We start from the raw sequence: 24190 nt of genomic DNA on the forward strand, positions 1-24190 counted from the left end.
GTTCTAATGTAATTCAAAATATTGCTATTTTAATTTATATGTGAAATTCTAATTTATTAATATTTTTTTTTAATTATTACTATAAATATATATATATACAATTATACACAATGTCTACTTAGACAAGTGCATATATATATATATATATATATATATATACATATATATATATGAACTATTAGAAACTATGTAACTACAATTTTACTGTATAAGATTATAAATTAATAATGATACATTGTATAACATTTTGATACAACATTATAATTACAGTTTTTCCTTAGCCACTCCCTAAACCAAATCTTCTGTCTCTCTCAAATATCTCCAGGAAGGCCCTCTCTAGAAAATTAATTTTTCTATTCTTCAAAACCTCAGAGAACTGCCTGTCCTTCTGTCCACATTCCATGATGTCACTGTGAGCTGGTCGTCTCACCTGACTCTGTCCATCAATTTCAGCCATCTTCCTTTTCAGGGAGAAGTCATAGCTTTGAATTTTTAACGCTTTCTGTGAAGAGATGGACCTTTGAATTGTCTGATATGGCTTATAACATATATGAAATCTTCTGCGTATTTGATAGAGTTCACTATGGGGATGACTCAGTCTAGGAGAGTTTGATATTGGCTTTTGGTAAGATTTCTTTTCTGGTTTTACAAATTTAGCTTGATTTATTTTCTTTTCACGATTTTCATGTTTTCTAACAAAATACAGCAACTGCGCACATTCAAATAATGATTTTTTTGTGATGCCATAACTTGAGACACTGGATTTAGGAATTTGAATTTTTGTACAAAAGTTGTTATCATTTGTTGTACTTTTCCATTTTTGATGAGAGCTTTGTACAACCGTTCAAATATGGACATGAATGTATATGTACATTCCTTCCTACCAATCCTTATTTTCTGCAGATCTTCTATGTTGGGAAAATCCTTTGTGACACAATAAATCAAATATCTTAATCTGTCCGAATCATTTTCCCATCCATTAGGAGAGTCATTTCCGCAGGACATTAAATGTAAACGTCTGGACAATGTCACAGGAAACCATATTTTAAGTAATTGATTCCTCTCCTCATTGGATAAATCAAACTTATCAGAAAAGCTCTCAAATGTCTCTGAATTTCTACAGGCATGGATTTTGACATCATATTTTGGCATGATTTTGTATAATTTCAGCAAATTTTTCCTAATTTTAATTTGTAGTTGAGCCTGGGTAATTCCTGAATTCTCTGATATTTTTAGTGGCCCTTGTACATCAGCTCCTCCTACGTCACGCACGTCTCCTCCCACATCACCTAATATGTCAGTTTCTCGTATGTCAGTTATGTCTGCTCCCATGTCAGGTTTCTGTATGTCCGTCTCTTGGTCAGACCCAAGGTCACCTTCAGTTACAGACACGTGTCTTACTTCTTGCTCAATTTCCACATTACAGTCAGAATCAGTATCACCATCTGACACTTCTTCTACACTATTGTCCTGCTTAGAACTCTCAAGTACAAAATTATGAAATACCTGTACAAGATGTAGAATATTCCGCAATTTGTGTTTCTCTCTATTTACCAATTTAGAAGTTAACTGTAAATTCTGCAATTCACATTCTTTGTATAAACTGAGCCACAAAACGTCTAAGTCATTTCCTACATTAACTTTGAAATGAATATTACTTTGTTTAGCAAAAGAAGAAATTATATCCATATTTTGCTTACCTTAAGATTCCTTAGCTTCTCTTTATCAGCATGTCCTGTTTTCAGTTCGTCTGATTCTTTTCCTGTCTGATTCTGTTCTTTGTTAGTACCTCTGCTTCCTGTTAGTCCTCAGTCTGTAGGTCCTTTCTGCTTCTCGTGACAAATTTGTGAATTTACTGACACGTGAACAACAGCTGTTCAAATCGTCAGGACTCCCCCATTTGTTCAGGGAAGAAATTCACTCACTTAAATCAGGACTGGCTGGCTCACCATTGTTAAATAATACTTCTTTCTGTATTATTTTTCTCTACTGAGGACTTCGCAAAGTATATCAAGTAATATCAAGATTTTCTTATAAAAAAATGTATCTATTTATTCTTGGATTGTCCATTAAAAAATAATTGAAACAGAATATAAAATAGATGAAGTAGTTACAAAGAGATTCAATCATGAGTGTCCATCTTTCCTTGGATCCTGACTGGTAAATCATGTCTTTGTCCAACACGTGTCCAGGCCTACATGTCAGCTGCTTCTCAGCATGAAGATCCTTCTTCTGTGTCTTGTGGGGTGGGAAGAGCAAGAGAGCCCCCCCCTTTCTGTACCATGGGCTTTTATAGCCAGTCGTATGGCACACCTGTTCTACATATGGTAGTGAACTAAAAATACACACACAAATAGCGCATGTCAACTAGACACGATGGCTGATGTATAGAACTCAGATTTAAGAAAAATTAATATCCATAATTAACTATTTAACATATAATAACAATAAAAAAGTTAACGGTTGTTAATATTAAGTTGTTGTTAAACTTTAAAATATAAGTATAATCAACTTGATTAGGTATTACTATAAGCTCTTACATGAACTAAATAATTATGTGTATGCTAGAGGAATGTAAAGAAAGGGCAGAAAGAGAAAGAATGGGAAGGAAAAGGTGTAGGGGAACAAAAAAAACAACACAGACTTATTGAAACCTGCACTTTAGAGGAGACCACATCTACCACACCTATTTTCGGGCCACCATTCCAGACATTTGTAGCGTGCGTTACATGGTGCTTGCACAGATATCTGTGATGACACTATTACGAAGCATACGAGCTACCTCCACTGCCGTGTTTATCACGCCAGAACTGATAGACCTTGTGATGAGCCGACTTGTTGACTCTAATATTTTGCCTGTACGTCCACCTCTTATGAATGGATGGACAAACTTCATTTCATATTCTTCAAACTGTCATGGCACTCACATGATGCAGTTTGGCAATTTTCTTGGCGAGAGATCTCTATCGATAAGCTAGATGCTGTTTCTCTTTTCTTCATGGCTGTTCCAATGACCTTTCACTTAGGAATCAACCTATTAACACACTTAGCTATTAGGGAATGTGAGAACAAGTTGTTTTTTGTAATACACATGAAGAAAATGATTTTTCCACCATTAGGAAACAGTAGCATTGCAGTGACATGACAAGAATTGCATAACTAATCATATGTTAAATAGTTGCAAGTCAAATGTATGTATGAGATAGTCAAGATGATTGTCTATAAAATGATGGTAGTCTCACGTTCAAAGCAGTATTAGATGGTGAGCTATGGACCCTGAAAGTCAAAAGTTCAAAACATTGTTACCCCTTTGCTGGTCAGTGTATATATGACCTAGCAGAGGACAAATAAAAGGCTGCATGACTGCAAGATCAGATTACACAGGATTTGCATAGGAGGTGTAGACACAAAATAATAGCAGATTTTATAGGGAACTTGTTAACTATTTTTTGCTACTAAATAGTATTAGTGTGTCCATTATACTGTATATGAAGTAGCTGTAGTCTGAAACTAATATTTTATTGGCGGTAGGATGGATTGGAGAGTCACATGGGTGTTAGATGGGGGATCACAGAGAAGGATGTTGCAGAAGGATAGGAGATGATGAAGATATTAGCTATCATTTTTGTTCACTCGAGTTTGAGAAAGAGTGACATTAGGTCGTGAGGTTTTGAACGTGCAGAATACAAAACAGGACTGAATCAAAGGTTAAACAAGGCCAGTGGACGTGAAAGAATGGTTAAAGTGCAGATAAATTATTTGTCTGGTCAGTAGGTAGTGACAGAGTATATTTCATGATGTTCCAAGGTGATATTCTGATGTTGCACAGTAATTATACCACTTTTTTAGGATTTGTATATCTCTTTAGCTTATCATCAGTGTTGAGCGAGTATGTTTCATTAACTCTTTCGGCATACTCTGCAAATTTTTCACTGTCGCCTTGGCTGCAATTGTCACGGCTGTTTGACAGCTGTGACACATGCAGAGATTGCCTGTTCAACAGTCAATCTCTGCATGTGTCACAGCTTTCTAACAGATGTAACACTTGCAGCCGCGGCGGCAGTGAAAGAATTGCCGAGCACGCCAAAATACTCGGCGAGCACCCGAGCGTGCTCACCTAAAGAGTTAATGAAACATACTTGCTCATCACTGCTTATCATATCTAAAGGTTATGACAAGCCGTAATACTGTTACCCACTGCTCGAAACAAATGACATTTATATGATAGTATAAAATATTAATTGTCTTTTAAAAAGGGTAAAGAGACATAAATTATTATAAAGCGCACTAAAAGGTTTATAGGTTTATAAATTTATGTTAGTAAAGATGTATATGAAATATAAATGAACTTCTGACTGATGATAATAAATAAAGCAGAAAGCTGTAAAGTATCCAGACTACAACCGCATACTACAAAACAGGAAGGGAACGTACCCTTTCAAACAGAATTATACAGGATTGTACACTATTAATATAGCAACAGTAAGTATTTAACAAATCAGTGACAACTGAGAGCATATTAGGAGGAGGTTAAAATGAGTAATATTCTGACTACTTGACTTCTAAGGAGGAAGTTACTATTAATTTTTATAATATTCAAATCTCAAAGACCTTAAAGAAAATCCGTCAGACGTTTTTTGCTATGTAATCTAAGGACAGCATGGGCTAGGGGCTAAGATACAGTTTTCAGGGATGTGTCACATATTAAGCTGTTTGGTGATGTTTTAATACAATAAAAGTTTTATCACCAGGACATTATCACTGCCTGTACTAAATCTTACTTGAGCCCTGGTCCAAGCCCACCCTCTCCTCTGACAAGGAGCTTACTGTCAATTGACAATGTACACAGAAAGCTGTGGTGTGTTGAAATCAGGGTGTCTTTCCCTATATTATGCTGCTCTTCTATGAGGCAGCAAAAACCTGGTGACATATTGTTTTGAATTTGCATTGCTTTAAAGTGGTATGTCAGCTTATGAACTCTTAGGGAATAAATCTGCCAATAAAGCTCCTCCATATCCACTTACCAACCACTAGCTATGACTAGAGTATGAGCAAGAAAGGTTCAAGAAAAGAAAAATAGAGATAGGCATAACATTTGTTGATGTGTTCTAGTAAAACCATTGCACTAGCACCCTGTTTCAGATCAGAATAAGCAAAAGGGGATGACAGGTAGATTGTCTCCAGGACCTCAAAATATGGGAAGGCAAGGAAATTGTGTTTATTGGGTAGTTTATATTTTTACTACAGGCCTAAGAACTTACAGGCAGATAGTTGTTAACTAGTAGCTTTGCCTCTTCAGAGCTGATCTGTCGACGGGCCATGACTGCCAGCATCATGCTGGTTGACAGTCAGCTTCCCGCAGTTAGGCAGTGTGGAGATGGCTGTCAATCAGAATGATATCCAGCTGTCATGCCCCGTCAACAGAGCAGAGTGAAAGAGAAGCAGCTGCTCTGGTGATGTCAGCATAATTGCCTGCAGGAGCTATCTGTGACCGCTTTGAGCCAGCAGAGATCAGCGGTGGGCAGAACAGGCAAGTAGTTAGCAACTACCTGCCTGTTTGTTCTTAGGCTCATAGTAATAAAATACAGTTGCCCAGGATAACTCCTTTATTTAAGTATTTGTAAAAATTGATGATAGAGCAGGAGACAAGATCTATAAGATACTAGCTACTAGGGTGGGAAAACCTTGGTTTGAGCAACCATCTATAACAGAATAGATTCCCTATAGACTGCTAAGAGACCACCATTAGTGATTACAGTTGTCATCTTTACTTAATTACCTAAAGTATGCCCAAAGACAATTGTTTTACAAAATGGAGGTTGGTCACCATGTTTGACAATATAAACAATAATGTAAGTTTATTGGCCTTAAATGGGTATTCTCAAGTTTCAAGAGCCCCAGCTGAATGGAGCGTTGGTCGATCATGCACACGATGGCTCCATTCCATCTTAATGGTGGCACTGGAAATTGCCAAGTGCTGCTCTTGGTTGATCTACTGCACTTCTATTAGAATGAAAGGAGCAGCAGTGCGTATGATAAACCTCCGCTACATACAGCCAGGGCTCTTCTGATCTCAGGATCGTTGGGGGCCTGAGTGGTTGGAAAGTTAACTCATATCCAGTGGATATTGTATAACTTTCAAACTTGAGAATATCCTTTCACAAGATATCTCATTTTGACATGCATGAAAAGATAATATCGTGAGCAGAGTTGCATTGCCTGGGTGCAATATTAATACATGAAGACCTTTCATTCGATAAATTTTTTAGCAACACCATGAATATATCAAGAATTCATTTGTAGACAATTTCCTTGACCTAAGCATGCACTATAAATGAAATAAAAACCACCCTGGGACTCTGGGTTTGAACCATAAGCTTTAACATATGCTCCAGTCCCAGCCCAGATCTTTGTTACTCATAGAATATTAAGAAGAATTGAAGGATCAGTTTGGGGTAGTAAAAAACTGGTGGACATCTGAATTTGTATGCCCAGCTTTGTATTTCATTTCTGCTTGCTGGCATATTGTCTACATATTTTACACTTGTACAGTGGTGCTTGACCTAAAACTTTATAACATTTTCACACAAGTCCTAAAAGTAGATAAATGACTAAATCAAAAAAGTGAGTAAAAAATTTTAGACTTAGTAATGTTTTTATTGGTGGAAATCCAATGCCACATATATGTGAGTGGTAAAAGTATGTAAATCTTTTCTTTCATATCTGGTGCCACCTCCTTGTGCAGCAATAACTTCATCTAAACATTTATTACAATTGCTGATTAGTTCTGAACATGAGGCTTGGAGGAATTTTAGCCCATTCTCTTTACAAAAAAGATTTGGCTGTGTAATGTTGATCGGTTTTCTCCCATAAACTGTTCACTTTAGGTCCTTCCGCAACATTTCTTTAGGATTAAGGTCAGCACTTTGACTTGGCTTTCCAAAGCTTTAACCCCCTTCATTGTACTAAATATTTAGTTCACCTGACTTTGATGCAGTCCCGATGCTGAGCCCGCATCTTTCCCGGCACATGACAGCTGACAGCTGATTTAATCCATGTGCCTTTAACAGCCACTGGTGGATCGGAGCTCCACCAGCGGCTGTTAACCTTTTAAATCCTGCTGTCCAACTCTGACTGCGGGATTTAACACGCGCCAGCCGGAAACACGTTATAAATCCCGCCCATCTGCACCCCTGTTACATAATAAAGGGGCGCCGATGGGTTGTCATAACAGCCAGGGTATGCAGAAACCCCCCGTGTCTGCCATTATGACACTCCTGTGAATGCTGGCTTGTGGCTGGCGTTCATAGATCGTGATTTCGGCTATACATAGCACAAGCGGTTAGATGATCGCACCTTCAAGTCTCCAAAAGGGACTATTAAGCTATGTTCACACATGTTGCATTTTTCAGCATCACAAATCTGCAGCGAAACCTAAACTCTGGCAGGAAATTAGCTGCATTAAAAATGCAGGTTTTGCTGCGTTTTTTCTGCGTTTTTTTCACTGTCCTTTTGTCTCTTTATGCATGTACATAGAGTTCAGTGAAAAAAAAATCTCATTCTAGTTTTGGCAAGTGGGCGAGGTGAATTCTCCAAAAGGGACTAAACCTAATCTCTGGCAGGAAATCAGCTGCGTCAAAAACGCAGGTTTTGCTGCTTTTTATGCGTTTTTGGTTTGTTTTTTCAGCGTTTTTTTCACTGTCCTTTTGTCTCTTTATGCATGAACATAAAGTTCAGTGAAAAAAAAATCTCATTCTGGTTTTGGCATAGTGGGGGAGGTGAATTGTTCAGGAATAGTTTAGACACTGGCAATGCATTGAGTTTATATGACACCATTTACTTTCACACTATGGGGTCTGCCATTCAGTTGCACAGGTATTGTTCAATTTCTCACTTCCCTGGACCACAGGTATTATTCAATCTCACAGGTAACTCAGCTAATGTTTACACTGTACACATCACTAATTTAATTAAACTCTCCTAATACAAACAACCATGTCAGTGACCAAGACCAGATGGTAAAATCACAAAAAATAAATGAGTTTCACATACTGTTGTACTTGCTTATTTTCACTAAAAACGCAGCAAAACCTGATAGCTATGTTCACACATCATGTTTTATTCAGCATTTTTTCACTACCCATTACTTGTAATGGATGAAAAACGCTGAAAGAAGTGACCTGCTCTATTTTCCAAAAACCCAACCAAGGCACAAAATATGCAACAAAAAAAAAACCATGATGTGTGAACAGAGAATTCTGGTTTCTCATAGACTTTGCTGGTACTGCAAAACAGAGCTGAAAATTTGCATAAAAATCTGCATCAAAAAACACTGAAAAATCCAACATGTCTGAATATAGCCTTAAAGTAAAAAGAGAAAAAATGTTTTTAAAAATATATAAAAAATGGACACAATTTCAAATCATCCTTTTCCCCTTTGAAAATAAAACAAAAAAAATGCACGTTTGGTATCACTGCTTTCAAAAATGTCCGATGTCTCAAAATATTGTTTAATGTTGTTGAAAAAAAGCAGACCACAGACATGGCACAAAACTAAAGTAATTTCAAATGGCAACTTTAGGTCTTTAAGAAACACTAAAATAAATCAAGATAAAAAATGTGATACTCAGTAAGGGTAATTTTTTTCAGACCAAGCAGAGGGAAAAAATTATGGAATCACTCTATTCTGAGGAAAAAATTATGGAATCACCCTGTAAATTTTCATTCCCAAAACTTAACACCTGCATCAAATTAGATCTGCTTGTTAGTCTGCATCTAAAAAGGAGTGATCACACCTTGGAGAGCTGTTGCACCAAGTGGACTGACATGAATCATGTCTCCAACATGAGAGATGTCAATTGAAACAAAGGAGAGGATTATCAAACTCTTAAAAAAGGTAAATCATCACGCAATGTTGCAAAAGATGTTGGTTGTTCACAGTCAGCTGTGTCACATCTGGAACAAATACAAACAACATGGGAAGGCTGTTAAAGGCAAACATAATGGTAGACCAAGGAAGACATCAAAGTGTCAAAACCGGAAACTTAAAGCAATATGTCTCCAAAACAGGAAATGCACAACAAAACAAATGAGGAATGAATGGGAGGAAACTGGAGTCAATATCTGTGACCGAACTGTAAGAAACCGCCTAAAGGAAATGGGATTTACATACAGAATAGCTAAACTAAAGCCATAATTAACACCTAAACAGAAAAAAACAAGGTTACGATGGGCTAAGGAAAAGCAATCGTGGACTGTGGATGGCTGGATGAAAGTCATATTCAGTGATGAATCGCGAATCTGCATTGGGCAAGGTGATGATGTTGGAACTTTTGTTTGGTGCCGTTCCAATGAGATTTATAAAGATGACTGCATGAAGAGAACATGCAAATTTCCACAGTCATTGATGATATGGGGCTGCATGTCAAGTAAAGGCACTGGGGAGATGGCTGTCATTACATCTTCAATAAATGCCCAAGTTTACATTGATATTTTGGACAGTTTTCTTATCCCATCAATTGAAAGGATGTTTGGGGATGATGACATCATTTTTCAAGACGATAATCATCCTGCCATAGAGCAAAAACTGTGAAAACATTCCTTGAAAGAAGACACATAAGGTCAATGTCATGGCCTGCAATTAGTCCGGATCTCAATCCAATTGAAAATCTTTGGTGGAAGTTGAAGAAAATGGGCCATGACAAGGCTCCAGCCTGCAAAGTTGATCTGGCAACAGCAATCAGAGAAAGTTGGAGCTAGATTGATGAATAGTACTGTTTGTCACTCATTAAGTCCATGCCTCAGAGACTGCAAGCTGTTATTAAAGCCAGAGGTGGTGCAACAAAATACTAGTGATGTATTGGAGTGTTCTTTTGTGTGTTTGTTTTTCATGATTCCATAATTTTTTCCTCAGAATTGAGGAAACAACATTAAACAACTGAATGAACATCCTCCGAGCCCGGTGATTCCATAATTTTTGCCAGGGGTTGTATGATGTAAACAATGCTAGGAATAAATGTGGCACCCCAGGGGTCTGGTCTCCACAGTAACAGCAATGTTATGTCTGAGATCAGGTGGGAGGTCTCTTGGTCAGGAATCCTATGCATGCCACACCTCCTGCCCAGTCCTGGGAGGGGAAGAACTTCCCCTATATAAACCTGGGGCTGAGGCAGGGTTAGAGAGTTGAGAGGGAGAGTTCAGCCAGGAGGGCTGACAGGGAGCTGTGGCTCCGGCTGGGCCCAGCTCCTGGGCCATGCCAGAAGTAGAGACAGAGAAGAGAAGCAGCTATGGGAAGAAACAACAGGAGCTCTGTGGGAGCAGTGTTACAAGGAGTCAGGGGCTGGCAGCTGCAGAGCTCGCCCTGACTGAGAAGATTTCTTACCGGACCCGGAGTCCGAGGCTGTGGGGACTAACTCCTACCCAGCAGCAGAATCCGTCAGGCAGGGGATTTCAGGTCCTCTGGCCAAGAAACCCGAAGGCACGGTCACACGCATGGGACCAGCACCGCCGTCGTGGAGCGGAAGCTACTAGAAGGCCCCGAGTCACCGGCCATACGGGTGAGCACCACACGGTACACTCAGGGACGTGGGCTACTTATACCCGCCTCTAGCAAGGTAGCCAAAAGAGTACAGTTAGTTTGGGAGGCCTACAACTCCGCCTGGCCAGGGGAGATCCCATCTGCTCAAGGACTGACCAGGCCCCAATCGCTAGCCAGTACTCCGGGAGGGTCTATCGTTGTCACCAGTAAAGACCCTGAACTACACCGTACTGTCTCTGAGTGGTTCCTGCTACCCCCATCATCCACGTCGGCTGCCCTGAGGCCATACCCCTCCCGTTGGGGGTTATACTATCACGCTGCACAATCCTACCACCGGCCTCAGCGGTCTGCCCTGCAGCAGCAGCTCCTTAGCTGTACTCAACGGGTGGCGTAGTCGTCCAACATCTACCGCTGATACAGCGCCACTCAGTTTGACTCCCTGGGCACGGACCGGGTCACCGCCACGAGACTACAACCCTCAACAGATCCGGCTCCGGGTAAGCTCCCGTGCGCGCGATGCCGCGCGACGAAGGCCCAGGGGTGCGTCATAAACACATTACAAATGAGAAAGAAAAACAATGTGGTACAGAAATTCACATTTCTGGTTTCTCTTTCCTTCTCTCCCTACTTGTGACTTTGTGTCTTACTTCCAAGTTTTATTTTCGATTCTGCATTCTACTGTTTGCAAACTATTTACTTAAAGGTATATATTACATCATCATTCAGTTTGCTCACAAAGCTCTTGTGTAAACCGCTCCTAATTCCATGTAATTACCTGCATTTTTATCTCACTATATAACTGTTCCAGGCAAATGTCGAAAAAATGCTGCATCGTAAGAATGCTTTAATAGTAAAGATGTTTATATATTCTTTCCAATTAATAAAATGCAAAGTTAGGCTGCGTTCACACATTGCGTATTTTTGCGCGCTTTTTTGCGCGCGCTTTTTCAAAATACGCAATGTGCCTTGTGTCTGCCAGCAAAGTGAATGGGAAATTCACTTTGCTGTTCAGACACTGTGTGATTTTACACAGCGCGAAAGCGCAGCTGCGTAAAGAATTGACATGTCAATTCTTTACGCACCGCGGCCTGCGCTTTCTCACAAATTGTGCCCATTATAAGCGATGGAATTACGCAGCGGTGTTCACGCACTGCGTAATTCCAGCGCTTTTTTAGTGAGGTGCAGGAGAAACTATGGATACTCACCTATCCGATGGATGGGAGAGGCGTCCGGTCCCGCCGCTTTCAGTATCTGCCGGTGAACCGATCAGCTGACTGTCAGCTGACCGGCTTGTAAATCAGCTGATCGGTCTAGTCAGTTGATCGATATACCGACCGGTCAGCTGATGTACGACCCGGTCAGCTGACAGTCAGCTGATCGGTTCACCGGTAGATGCTGGAAGCGGCGGGATGATGCCTCAGTGTCTGTAGGTGCAGGAGATGAGGCTCCGCCCACCAGCTCCGGCTTGTAGCTCCAGCAGAGCGGATGCTCCCAGCATGGCCCCTTCTCCCTGCCTCCCCTGTGCTCTCTCTCTCTGCCTCCACTGTGCTCTCTCTCCCTGCCTCCCCTGTGCTCTCTCTCCCTGCCTCCCCTGTGCTCTCTCTCCCTGCCTCCCCTGTGCTCTCTCTCCCTGCCTACCCTGTGCTCTCTCTCCCTGCCTACCCTGTGCTCTCTCTCCCTACCTACCCTGCTCCGCTCTCCCCCTCCTGCCTTCAGCCCTGCAATTTGCAAGAACACTCTGCAGTCGGGCCCTGGGAGATGGGAGGCTGCATCAGAGAAATGCATCATGTGGAATCATCTGCAGAGAGGGTAAGTCCATGTGTAATGTGTGTGTATATATGTGTATGCATATGTGTGTACATGTGTGTGTGTGTGTATATATATATGTGTGCATATATGCAGTGGTGTATTGCTAATGGCAGCAGGCCACTCCACTGTTATGGGACCCATGAGCCTCACCGCAGCGGGCCCTGCTTCTTCCCGTTAGCACCCGCACTGCCCGGTCGCTCGCCCGCACAAAATGATGGGATTGGAAACGTCTTCTGATGCTTCCTCCTCCATCATCATTGCTCACACTGACAGCCGGAGAGGGCCCAGTGCGAGCAATGATGATGGAGGAGGTAGCTTCAGAAGACGTTTCCATTCCCATCATTTTACTCGACGTATGACGTCATTACAGGGCACTCGCTGGTATGAGATGTCCGGCGCTTCACACTGCACGCTGAGGAGACCGGAGCATCGTCTGGAACCAGGAGAGGTGAGTACTGGATCTATTTTTTTTAAATCAGTGACAGGTGGCCATAATACAGTATGAGTGTACACTGCAGAAAAAACGCATGCATAAACGCAGCAAAAAAACGCAGTGTGTGAATGGAGGTGCTTTTTTTACCTGCGTAAAAAAACACAGGTAAAAACTGCAGGAAAATACGCGCGTGTAAAAAAAAGCAGCAAATACGCAATGCGTGAACGCAGCCTAAATGAACAAAAGTAAAAACTAAATAAAATTGATATTTTGTGTGACACTGACCACCCTTTGCCTTCAAAATAGTATCAATACTTCAACATCTTATAAAATCAAAACATCAATTCTTAAAGACACATAGTAATTTGGCAGGAAGGCTGTTAAAAGCATCTTAGAGTGCCTGTATTTTTCAGGATTGAGGACACCATTAATTCTGACCAATTCCCCAACAATTTGATGAAATGTAACTGTCACGCACAGTGTGGGAAAGACTAAGTGCAACACGAAGGGATGACGGGAAGGAAGTGTGACGCTCGCAGCCGTCCCTGGGAAGATGGGGGTACTCTGAGCCGGGTCAGATGTTTGGTGGGTTGTAGCCATGGCCTGGACCCCTTCCATGCCCAGGGCCGTCACATTAAAAAGGATATAATGGGCTTTCAGGGTTGGTGTTTATTGAGTGGTGGTATAGACTACGCCACCTGTGGTGCCTGGTGACTCCCCACCAGCACTGCGTTCAGTCCTCTGAGGCGGGATGTAGTGGCAGCAAAAGATGGAACTACTCCCCACAGGCGGAGCAGGGCCTCAGGGCAGAGAGGACAAGAGGATGGGAGCTGTAGTGGAAGATGTGGTGCGATGCTGCGTTGCAATAAGGAACCGGAGGCCATTGGGGTAGTCTTCCAAGCTTTACTCACGGTAGAATGCACAGCTGCAAGGCTTCTCCCTGCTCCTCACGGCGCGCTGCGGCCACCAGGACCGGGGGTCGACAACCTCCGAGTAATTCAGATGCTTTGATCAGGACCTCGCACCAGAGTGTTCCTAGACTTTTCCCACTAGGTCCTCTCCTGTCCGTGTGTAGTACGTGTGCTAAGGCCAGGTCTCCCTCTGGACTATGCACAGAACAAGGGTACGGGTGGCAACTTCGCTCCTTCCGTTACCCGGTGGGATCCACTGAGCCTCCGGGCTTCTCCGCCTAAGACTTAAAGTGACAGAGTCAGATATCGGGGGCCGGTACCCCTTTTGCAGCAGGAGTCCCTCTGGCTAGGCCAGAATAGTGAGGACAGGTGGCGTATACCGCTCCGTCTGCATCCCCCTGGGATCCTTTTGCTTGTGGAGCTTTACTCCTCCGCTCCAGGCCTTCTTGGGCAGGGACCTTGACCGGGTAGAGACAACCGTTAACTCTTGCCCGCTCCTCGACTCAAGGCCAGAGTACAAGGACCGTGTCCCCATCAACTGCAGGTTCACACAGAAAGCCACGTTCAGTGATGAAGATCACAATCAAAGACCATAAGCCCAAGATGGCTGTTTATTAAATATGAATTAAGTGTAACCCAAAAGTGCGTCCTCCACCCTCACCCACTACATGGTTCCCCCTATCTTTTGGTCCCCCCCCTTCTCCTCTTATACCGGTTGGGGCAGCACCCTGGTGCATATAAGCCCCCCTCAGGTGGGAGAGGTATAGTGTTGGATGCAGAGGTGGGGTCCTGACAGTTACACCATCCTTACCTCGAAGGAGAGATACCACACCTCATTAAAGAGATGCAGTACCCCTGTGGCGACCGAACCCCCAGGGGCGCCACAGAAGCCCAGACACTAGGGAAAGGGGGAGTGGAGACCCCTAGGTAGATCTAAAATCACCCTGCCTGTCCTACCATCCCTATATTGGTTCCAAACCAATTGCCGAACAGGAAACCTAAGCCCTGTATATCACTAGAGCTAGGCCCTGGATAGGGAAGGAAGTGATGAGCACTGGTCAGTCCCCACTACAAACTAAAGACAACAAGGGAGACAAACAAAAGGGGATAACTTAGTTTGAGCAGACACCAGGGGAGAAAAGCCAACAATCTTCCAAGTGCACCAGAGAGGAAGCTGCTAGTACCACAGCCAGAGCCAAGAAACATAGAAATATCACTGGCGAGACCCTAAAGCAGACTGGGAGGTTTTAAATACCCAGACCAGGGTGTGTCAATTAGCGCAGAAGGGAGTTAGCCGCTGGGTCCTAAAAGCAGACGGATTAAGAAGACGTCTGCAATGCTAAACTAAGTGACTTTCTGCAGCAAGCTGCAGAGCGACTGTCTGTTACATCTGACACACCCGTAACAGTAACCAAAACTTTCAAGAAATCTCTTCTCTATATCCTGCAGGCACTCATTGTTCTTCTGCCCTCCACCGAACAAACTTCCCTTTATAACATCCAAATATTTCAAGTTTTGAGGCATAAGTCTAGACTAGAGCATCTGCTGACATTTTTCTGTACCCCTGTTCCTATGTTTCCATACATAGTTAAGTCACTAAGTTACTTGGCCTTGTTTCCATATTGAAGTTTTGCTATTTGTCCACAATTCTTCCATGAATACCTCTTCTGGCCAGACCTCCCCGAACAGTAGAAAGGTATAGCTGGATCGTACTGGTTGCTATCAGTTCTGAACTCATGGCTCTGCTGGATATATTCTGATTTCAAAGGGATAAGTATGTGTCTTTCATCTGCAGCACTGTTTCCTTGCTAACGACTGCATCTCCAGTACTCAATGTTGCACATTGTTGGTGTCCACAATGCTAAGAAATGCACACAAATATTTGTACATCATGCAATATCATCAAAGAGGTGTCTGGCTCCAAATGTATTCTGCAGCATTACAACGTCCCCAAACATACATCCAATGTTATTAAGAACTATATTGATAATAAAGAAGAACAAGGAGACCTGGAAGTGGTTTGGCTCCACAAAGATCTGATCTCAATATCATGGAGTTTGTCGGGAATTACATGAACAGATGGAAGAATTTGCACAAACCTATATTTACAGAAGATCTGTGGTTGTTTCTCCAAGATAATTACATAAAAGAGAATCTGTCGCGCTACTCACTAGAGAAAGCTAGTGATCGTAGAGAGAAGAATGTGTGTAATTAAATATAAATATAAAAAAATGAAGGAACCAGGATAGTAAAAAAGGAGGTAGGACCAAGAAAACACAGTTTACAAAGGTATTAAAAGGTGCTTAGTCCATTTGATAATCCATTTGATAAAATTTATAACAAATTATTATTATTATTTATTATTATAGCTCCATTTATTCCATGGGTCTTTATATGTGAAAAAGGGGTATACATAGCAAAAACAATTACAATAATCTTGAATACAATGTGACAGCGACTGGTACAGGAGGAGCGAGGACCCTTCCCGCGAGGGCTTCTACATGGGATGGGTTAGGATACAGTAGGTGAGGGTAGAGCTGGTCATACAGCGTTATGGTGGGGCGGTGGATACTGCAGGTTGTAGGCTTGTCGGAAGAGGTGGGTCTTCAGTCTCCTTTTGAAGGTTGTCCACGGTCGACGAGAGTCTGATATGTTGGGGTAGACAGTTCCAGAGTAGGGGGGAAGCACGGGAGAAATCTTGTATGCGATTGTGGGAGGAGGAGATAAAAGGGGAGTAGAGAAGGAGATCTTGTGAGGATCGGAGGTTGCGTACGGGTATGTAACGGGGGACTAGGTCACAGATGTATGGAGGAGACAGGTTGTGAATGGCTTTGTATGCCATGGTTAGGGTTTTGAACTGGAGTGTCTGAGCAATGGGGAGCCAGTGAAGAGATTGACAGAGAGGAGAGGCCGGGGAATAGCGGGGGGACAAGTGGATTAGTCAGGCAGCAGAGTTTAGGATGGATTGGAGGGGAGCGAGAGTGTTGGAAGGGAGGCCACAGAGCAGGAGGATGCAGTAGTCAAGGTGGGAGATGATGAGGGCATGCACTAGTGTTTTTGCAGATTCATGGTTGAGGAATGGGCGGATCCGGGAGATATTTTTGAGTTGGAGTCGGCAGGAAGTGGAAAGGGCTTGGATATGTGGTTTGAAGGAGAGTTCAGAGTCTAGGGTTACCCCAAGGCAGCGAGCTTGAGGGACTGGGGAGAGTGGGCAGCCATTGACGTTGATAGATAGGTCAGTTGGGGGGGTTGAATGAGATGGCGGAAAGATGATGAATTCTGTTTTGTTCATGTTAAGTTTTAGAAATCTAGCAGAGAAGAAGGATGAAATAGCAGACAGACATTGTGGGATTTTGGTTAGTAGGGAGGAGGTATCAGCTCCAGAGATGTAGATCTGTGTGTCATCAGCATAGAGGTGATAATGAAAGCCATGAGACTCTATGAGCTGTCCCAGGCCTAAGGTGTAGATCGAGAAGACTAGGGGTCCTAGAACTGAACCTTGGGGGACACTGACAGATAGGGGGCGAGATGAGGAGTTGGTGTATGAGTGGGAGACACTGAATGTCCTGTCTGTTAGGTATGAGGAGATCCAGGATAAGGCCAAGTCTGTGATGCAGAGAGATGAGAGAGTTTGTAGTAAGAGAGAATGGTCCACTGTGTCGAAGGCAGATGACAGGTCTAGGAGGAGGAGGACAGAGTGGTGTCGCTTGGATTTGGCGGTTAGTAGGTCGTTGGTGACTTTAGTCAGTGCAGTTTCAGTAGAATGGTGCGGTCGGAAACCAGATTGTAGGCGGTCGAAGAGGGAGCAGGAGGATAGGTGGGAGGACAGTTCAGAATTGACGTGTAGGTCCAGTAGCTTTGAGGCATAGGGGAGAAGTGATATGGGGCAATAGCTAGTCAGAGAGAATGGGTCAAGGGAGGGCTTTTTGAGGATGGGTGTGATTGAGTCATGTTTGAAGCATGAGGGGAAGATGCCAGTTGTTAATGACAGGTTGAAGAGGTGGGCTAGGGTTGAGATGAAGATAGTGGTAAGGTTTGGGATGAGGTGGGACGGGATTTGGTCAAGTTCATAGGTGGTGAGGTGTGATTTGGAGAGTAAAGAGGAAAGTTGATCTTCTGTAATGGTGGAGAAGGTGGTTTTGGAGGAGGAGGGTTGAGTAGGTGTGGGGAGGGGCTGTTAGTTCTTTAGGCAAAAGCTTTGTCTCATGGTATCAATCTTTTGCTTGAAGAATGAGGCAAAGTCTTCAGATGAAATAAGAGGAGAGGGAGGAGGCACTGAGGGACAGAGGAGAGAATTGAAGGTGTTGAATAGTTGTTTGGGGTTGTGGGACAGGGAGGATATGAGAGATGCGAAGTATGTTTGTTTTGCTGTAGTGAGTGTGGACTTGAAGGTAGTGAGGGACTGTTTGAATGTGATGAAGTGCTCATTGGAGTGTGACCTTTTCCATCTACTCTCAGCAATCCTGGAGGCCCATCGCAGTTCTTTAGTTAGGCTGGTGTGCCTGGGTTGTCTGTTGATTATATGAGCTTTGGTATGTGTGAGGGGGGGCCTACCGAATCGAGAGCTGCAGCTGTTGTGGTGTTGTATTGTGTTAGACAATGGGTTAGGTGTACATAGGACAGCGCTAATAGGACAAAGAAAAATAGTTAATAAATATTTAGTCCACAGATTATTCAAAATATTACAAAAAAAACACACCTGACGAAAGGGAACCGAGTAGTCCCCCGAAATGCATTGGTTTCCTTTTTGGCTCTTTCGAGACTCCATACTCCGTGACGTCACATGCCTCTTCCAGTAACGCCATTCATCTTTAGTCTGGTATCCAGGGACGCTACCGGCCGGAGCGCCCCTGGCTCTGCAGACTTGACTCATTCCTTCAGCCTGCTCCTCCTGCAGCCTGTTTCTGCATGCATTTTTGGGCTCCATGGACATCGCCCTTTATCCCCGCAGCCTGCCTCCATGGGTTACCCACTGACCGCTCCAGACGGAAGGTCCACTGAGTAACTTATTTCACAGGCAGCATATTGCTGCAAGGTTAACAAGGATCAGCTTTACCACATGCAATTAGCTTACTACTTGGAAAGCGAACATCTCTGTTTTGAGCTTACTCTGACTTGAGACATAATGATAACATTTATTGCGAGTGTATCAAGATATAATGACATTTCCATCAGAATTAGCGCTGTTGTAATTATTTTTTTTTATATATTTTGAATAATATGTGGACTAAATATTTACTATTTTTTTTTGTCCTATTAGCTCTGTCCTATGTACACAACCCATTGTCTAACACATTTAAGAATTTTATCAAATTGATTAAGCACATTTTAATACATTTATAAACTCTGTATTCTTGGTCCTACCTCCTTTTTTACTATCTTGGTTCCTTAATTTTTTTATATTTATATATAATTACACATATCATTCTCCCTACAATCACTACCTTTCTATGCATAGTGAGTAGCGTGACATATTCTCTTTTATGTAATTCTCTTAGTTCCCCTTCACAGATTTTCACACAAGATCTGTGTAGCTTCCTCACATTCATTCTATCCTAATCTTAAGGGTGCTAGTGTATTTCATTTCTTCTAATTTGTTTCTCCAAGATGTTTGGAATAACATCCCTATTGAGTTCCTTCTAAGGCTATGTGCCCACGTTGCATTTATGAAGCAGAAAATTTCTGCTGCATAAATGCAAGTCCTCTCCCGGAAAAACGCATGCGGAATTCCGCACGCGTTTATCGCGCATTTTTCGCGCGTTTATCACGCGTTTTCCACATGCGGAATTGCCTTGCGTTTTTTATGCATTGGACAAAGGCAATTCCGCTTGCGGAAACGCAAAATTAAATGACATGCTGCGGATTTTTGAACGCGGCATAAACGCTGCGGAAAAATCCGCAGCATGTGCATAGAACTTGCGGAATCCCATTGGGGACCATGGGGTGCGGATATACATGCGTTTTTCAAGCGTTTACGCTGTGGAAATTCCGCAGCATATACGCTTGAAAAATGCTACGTGGGCACACAGCCTAAGGCTATGTGCTCACGATGCGTTTTTGGTGCGTATTTTGGTGCGTATTTGCAGCGCGTAAATGCTCCAGAAACGCATTGCATACCTTATCCCATGACTTCCTATGACATTCTGCAAGTTCTGTGCACATGGTCCGTATTTTTTCTGCGCAGATTTTAGTCTCAGAAAAAATACGGACATGACCAATTCTTGTGCGTTTCTGCATGCGTATTTGCCTATACAATGCATTGGAAAAACGCATGGCAAATACGCATGCAAATACGCGTCAAAAACGCATGTAAAAACTGCATGCGTTTTTCTGCCAAGGAGATGCAGAAATGCTCAGGAAAAATTCTGCTTCATTTCTGCATCGTGGGCACTAAGTCTAAGTGTGCAAATGTACCTAGAAGAATTGTTGCTGTTCTGAAGGCTAACAGTGGTCACACCAAATATTGATTGATTTAAATTTCTCTTTAAGGCTGTGTGCCCACGATGCGTTTTTGGTGCGTATTTGCAGTGCTTAAACACTCCAGAAACGCATTGCATACCTTATCCCATGACTTCCTATGACATTCTGCAAGTTCTGTGCACATGGTCCGTATTTTTTCTGCGCAGATTTTACTCGCAGAAAAAATACGGACATTACCCATTCTTGTGCGTTTCTGCATGCTTATTTGCCTATACAATGCATTGGAAAAACGCATGGCAAATACGCGTCAAATACGCGTCAAAAATGAATGTAAAAAACGCATGTGTTTTTCTGCCAAGGAGATGCAGAAATGCTCAGGAAAATTTCTGCTTCATTTCTGCATCGTGGGCACTAAGGCTATGTGCCCACGTAGCAGATTTGATGCAGAGCGTTTTTGCCTCTCTCTGGCGGAAAAAAACGCATGCAGATTTACATGCGTTTTTTCTGCCAGAGAGAAGCGTTTTTTCAGCGTTTTTACATGCGTTTTCGCATGCGTTTTTTCAAGCACTTTTCCAAGCGATTTTGAGCATCACTTGGAAAAGTGCTTGACAAGTTGATCACACAATATAAATCCATGCAACCGGCATGGATTTATAATGTGTGAACAACTTAGATGCTTTAAATGCAGCATCTATAGTAAAAAAAAAAAAATTCAAACGTTAAAAATAAAAAAAAACTGTATATTCACCTCTCCAGCGGCCCCCGGTCTGCTCTCCGGTCTCCTCCGGTCTGCTCCCGGCTGCGTCCTCTCTCTTCAGCGTCCCGCAGTGTACTGTCAGGACCTGCGGTGACGTCATTTAGTCAGCTGATGGTCACGCGACCATCACCTGACCGCCGACGTCAGCGGTCGCGTGACCATCAGCTGACTAAATGACGTCACCGCAGGTCCTGACAGTACACTGCGGGATGCTGAAGAGAGAAGACGCGGCCTGGAGCAGACCGGAGGAGACAGAAGAGCAGACCGGGGGCCGACGGAGAGGTGAATATACAGGTTTTGTTTATTTTTAACTTTTTTATTTCTTTTGTTCACCGCGTGGTAGCCGGGATGTAGAGGAGTTGTAGTCTCGTCTTCATCCCAGGTACCACACGCACCACGATTACGCTGTAGCGTAATCGCAGTAGAAATGTTCATGCTTCGTTTTGCAAAGCAATGCGAATTCGGCGCGCAAAGTAGCACATCATGTGCTCAGCACATCCAAATTCACATTGCTTTGCATGGCAGACTGTTTTACAAGCGTTTTCGTGGCCATAAAAACGCTACAAAAACGCTACGTGGGCACATAGCTTAAGCCTTATTCATTCACTTTGCATTTTGTTAATTGACAATGTAGGTAGTGTTCATACAGGTAATGTGGTTTGATCGAGACAAGTGCAGTTTTATTGCTTTCATAAAACTCCAAGGGATGCAAAACCAAAGCAGCCTCTTCTGGACACAAAGGTATAACAAAAAATAAACACTTCATTCAGAAGGTATGTATATGTCAGTGTTGGCTCATCTGAACATATTACAGTTTTTTCTCCCGGAGCAAACTTTACACACAGAAGAGGTACGGTCTTACTAGTCTCAGTATTACCTTCAGCCTGAACTCAAGCAGCTTCTTGCACCAAACTGTGTTCAACTCCATGTACCGCTCACATTGAACAGGCTGAAGTTTCCACACGTTTCTCTGCAGCTCCAACACACAGATTGCTCAGCTTTCCTATCTGACCCATACAGTTTCTATTCAGAGAAAGACTCTGGCTTGTCTCTCTCCCAACTACAGCTCACATTTTGGCTGGCCACTTACCAGCTCCAACACTCCACTCTGCTTAATCCCTAGCAGACTGACCTCTCAAGGCAAACACATGCCCTGACTCTCAATCAAAGCTAGCCAGGAGCATCTTATCAAGACTCTCAGTGCTAGGATTTAAGCAGGTCCTACCTAGCTTTTGGCTTTCCTTTTATATATACTGTATGTTTATATATATATATATATATGTGTGTGTATATATATATTGTAGGCGGTCGACAGGGAATATACTGGATGGAGTGTATATCTCTCCGAGAAAGTTAAGCTGGGCCAGCTATTAAAGGCCGGGTAGTACTGGTTGGTGCAGCTGCTTAAGTGCTGAGCCGTTTTATTCATGGCAGTTCCAGGCCTGTTTTTATTGGAGTGATGAGTAGGATTTGGTAGTGGAGCTCATCATTCTTGCTCCAGTACAGATAGCACTGGATTCTTACCCAGCACAGCTGAAAGAGGTCGCCTCATTACCGACACAGAAAAGGCTGAAGGAAAAGCTTCAGAGAAATACAGCTTCTGGACTTATATGGTGTATTTCTGAGAAGGATATGCACAGCAGTTATATGTGCTAAATGCTGAGTTGCTGGAGAGTCAAGCCCCGCACACATCCTTGGTATCGTGAATCAGAAATATGATGTATTAGCACCAAGCCGGGCAAGTCTTTGTTGTTTTTTGGTTGCTTTGTCGCTGCATTTTGGCTGAATATAAAAGCCCCACATTTATTTTATATGTACTGTTTCCGTCTATGTCATGGCCATGCCGTCCTACAATGCCCCTAGTGTGTTACAATATGGTGTAGAATGTTGGCATGCAGGTTGTTAAGGGCAATGGTGTGACACATAAAGACTTCATAAGACTGTGAGGGTTGCAGTGTGCTGTTGCTGTGAATCGGCGGGTTCATGAAGACTCCTGGAGGCGGGAGGAGCATTTGCGGGGAGTCGGTGGGGTCCCGAAGGTTGGTCTACCCTGTGGTTTGGGAAGTGTCTGGTTGATGTCCTGGGTGCAGTCGCTCACAAGCTACTGTGGAGGAAGTGGTCAAAACTCTGCCCAAGTGCAGGAACAAGCCTTGGAGCAGCAGTGCCAGGTCCAGGAGCAGACTACCAGCCTAATGTTGGAGCAGATGGCATTGTTGAAAGAGGTGGTTGTGGTGTGCTCCGAGACAAGTCCAGCTAGGGGCCCCATGTCGTGGGGTGCCAGGCAGGTAGTACAATGTTCCCTGCAAAAATGACTTCAGATGACGATGTGGACACTTACCTCACTATGCGGCCCAAAGTGAGCAGCCCCCCATGGAAGAATAGGTGGATGTACTTGCACCCTACTTGATAGGAGAGTCACAAAAGCCTACCATCAGTGAATATGAATAGCGGTACCAGAGCGCCAATAACAGGGCAAAAATATTAAAAAGACTGATTTATTAATATACACACAACGCGTTTCGGTGGACACAGCCACCTTCATCAGGTGTGACAAGCAGCAAACAATTGATCCTTATATACATTTGACTAGGTATACAATTACTTAAAAGGGGCAGGGCCAGATACAGAGTAATACCTCTATATTAACCCCTTGAGTTCATATATGCTCAATAGAGTAAAAAGGATTGTTATAAATTAATGCCTAATGAAGCATATAGGGTTCTTATAAAAAGGATTTGCTGTATAAAAACTTGTGAATCCTATAATCATAAATAATAATTTTTACATACAACATAAAACAATGTATAAATATAAAATTACAATCAGTTTCTATCATTATAATTAGGGAAAAGTAGACGAAGAAAGGAAAGAGAAAAAAAAAATAAAAAATATTCCCCCAAAAAAAAAAAATTAAAAAAATAAAAAAATTTATCCAAAAAATTTTTTTTTTTTTTTATTATTTTTTCTCTTTTCTCTCTCTCCTCCCTCCTCCCCTCCCTCTCTCCTTTCCCCTCTTCCCTCCTTCTCTCTCTCATCCCCCCTGCTCCTCCATATAAAAGATATATATAATAAATTTGCTAAAATATAAAAACAATTATTTAAAAAGTTGTCTTCTCTATATTAAGGTTCAAACCTTCAGGAGACAAGGTTCCCATTTTGAAAATCCAATAATTTTCACGTGTAATGAGACGATTTAGTCTATCAGGGTGTGTATCAACTATATGATCAATGATAGTTAGTTTTAGGTTATTAGGATTTTTTTGATGTTCTTTTAAGAAATGATTAGAAACACTATGTAGGGGAAAGCCGTTTATAATATTTTG

The sequence above is a fragment of the Phyllobates terribilis genome, unplaced genomic scaffold, assembly GCF_046119375.1.
Source record: "Phyllobates terribilis strain yellow unplaced genomic scaffold, ASM4611937v1 Scaffold_3__8_contigs__length_932513732, whole genome shotgun sequence".
Lineage (NCBI taxonomy): Eukaryota > Metazoa > Chordata > Amphibia > Anura > Dendrobatidae > Phyllobates > Phyllobates terribilis.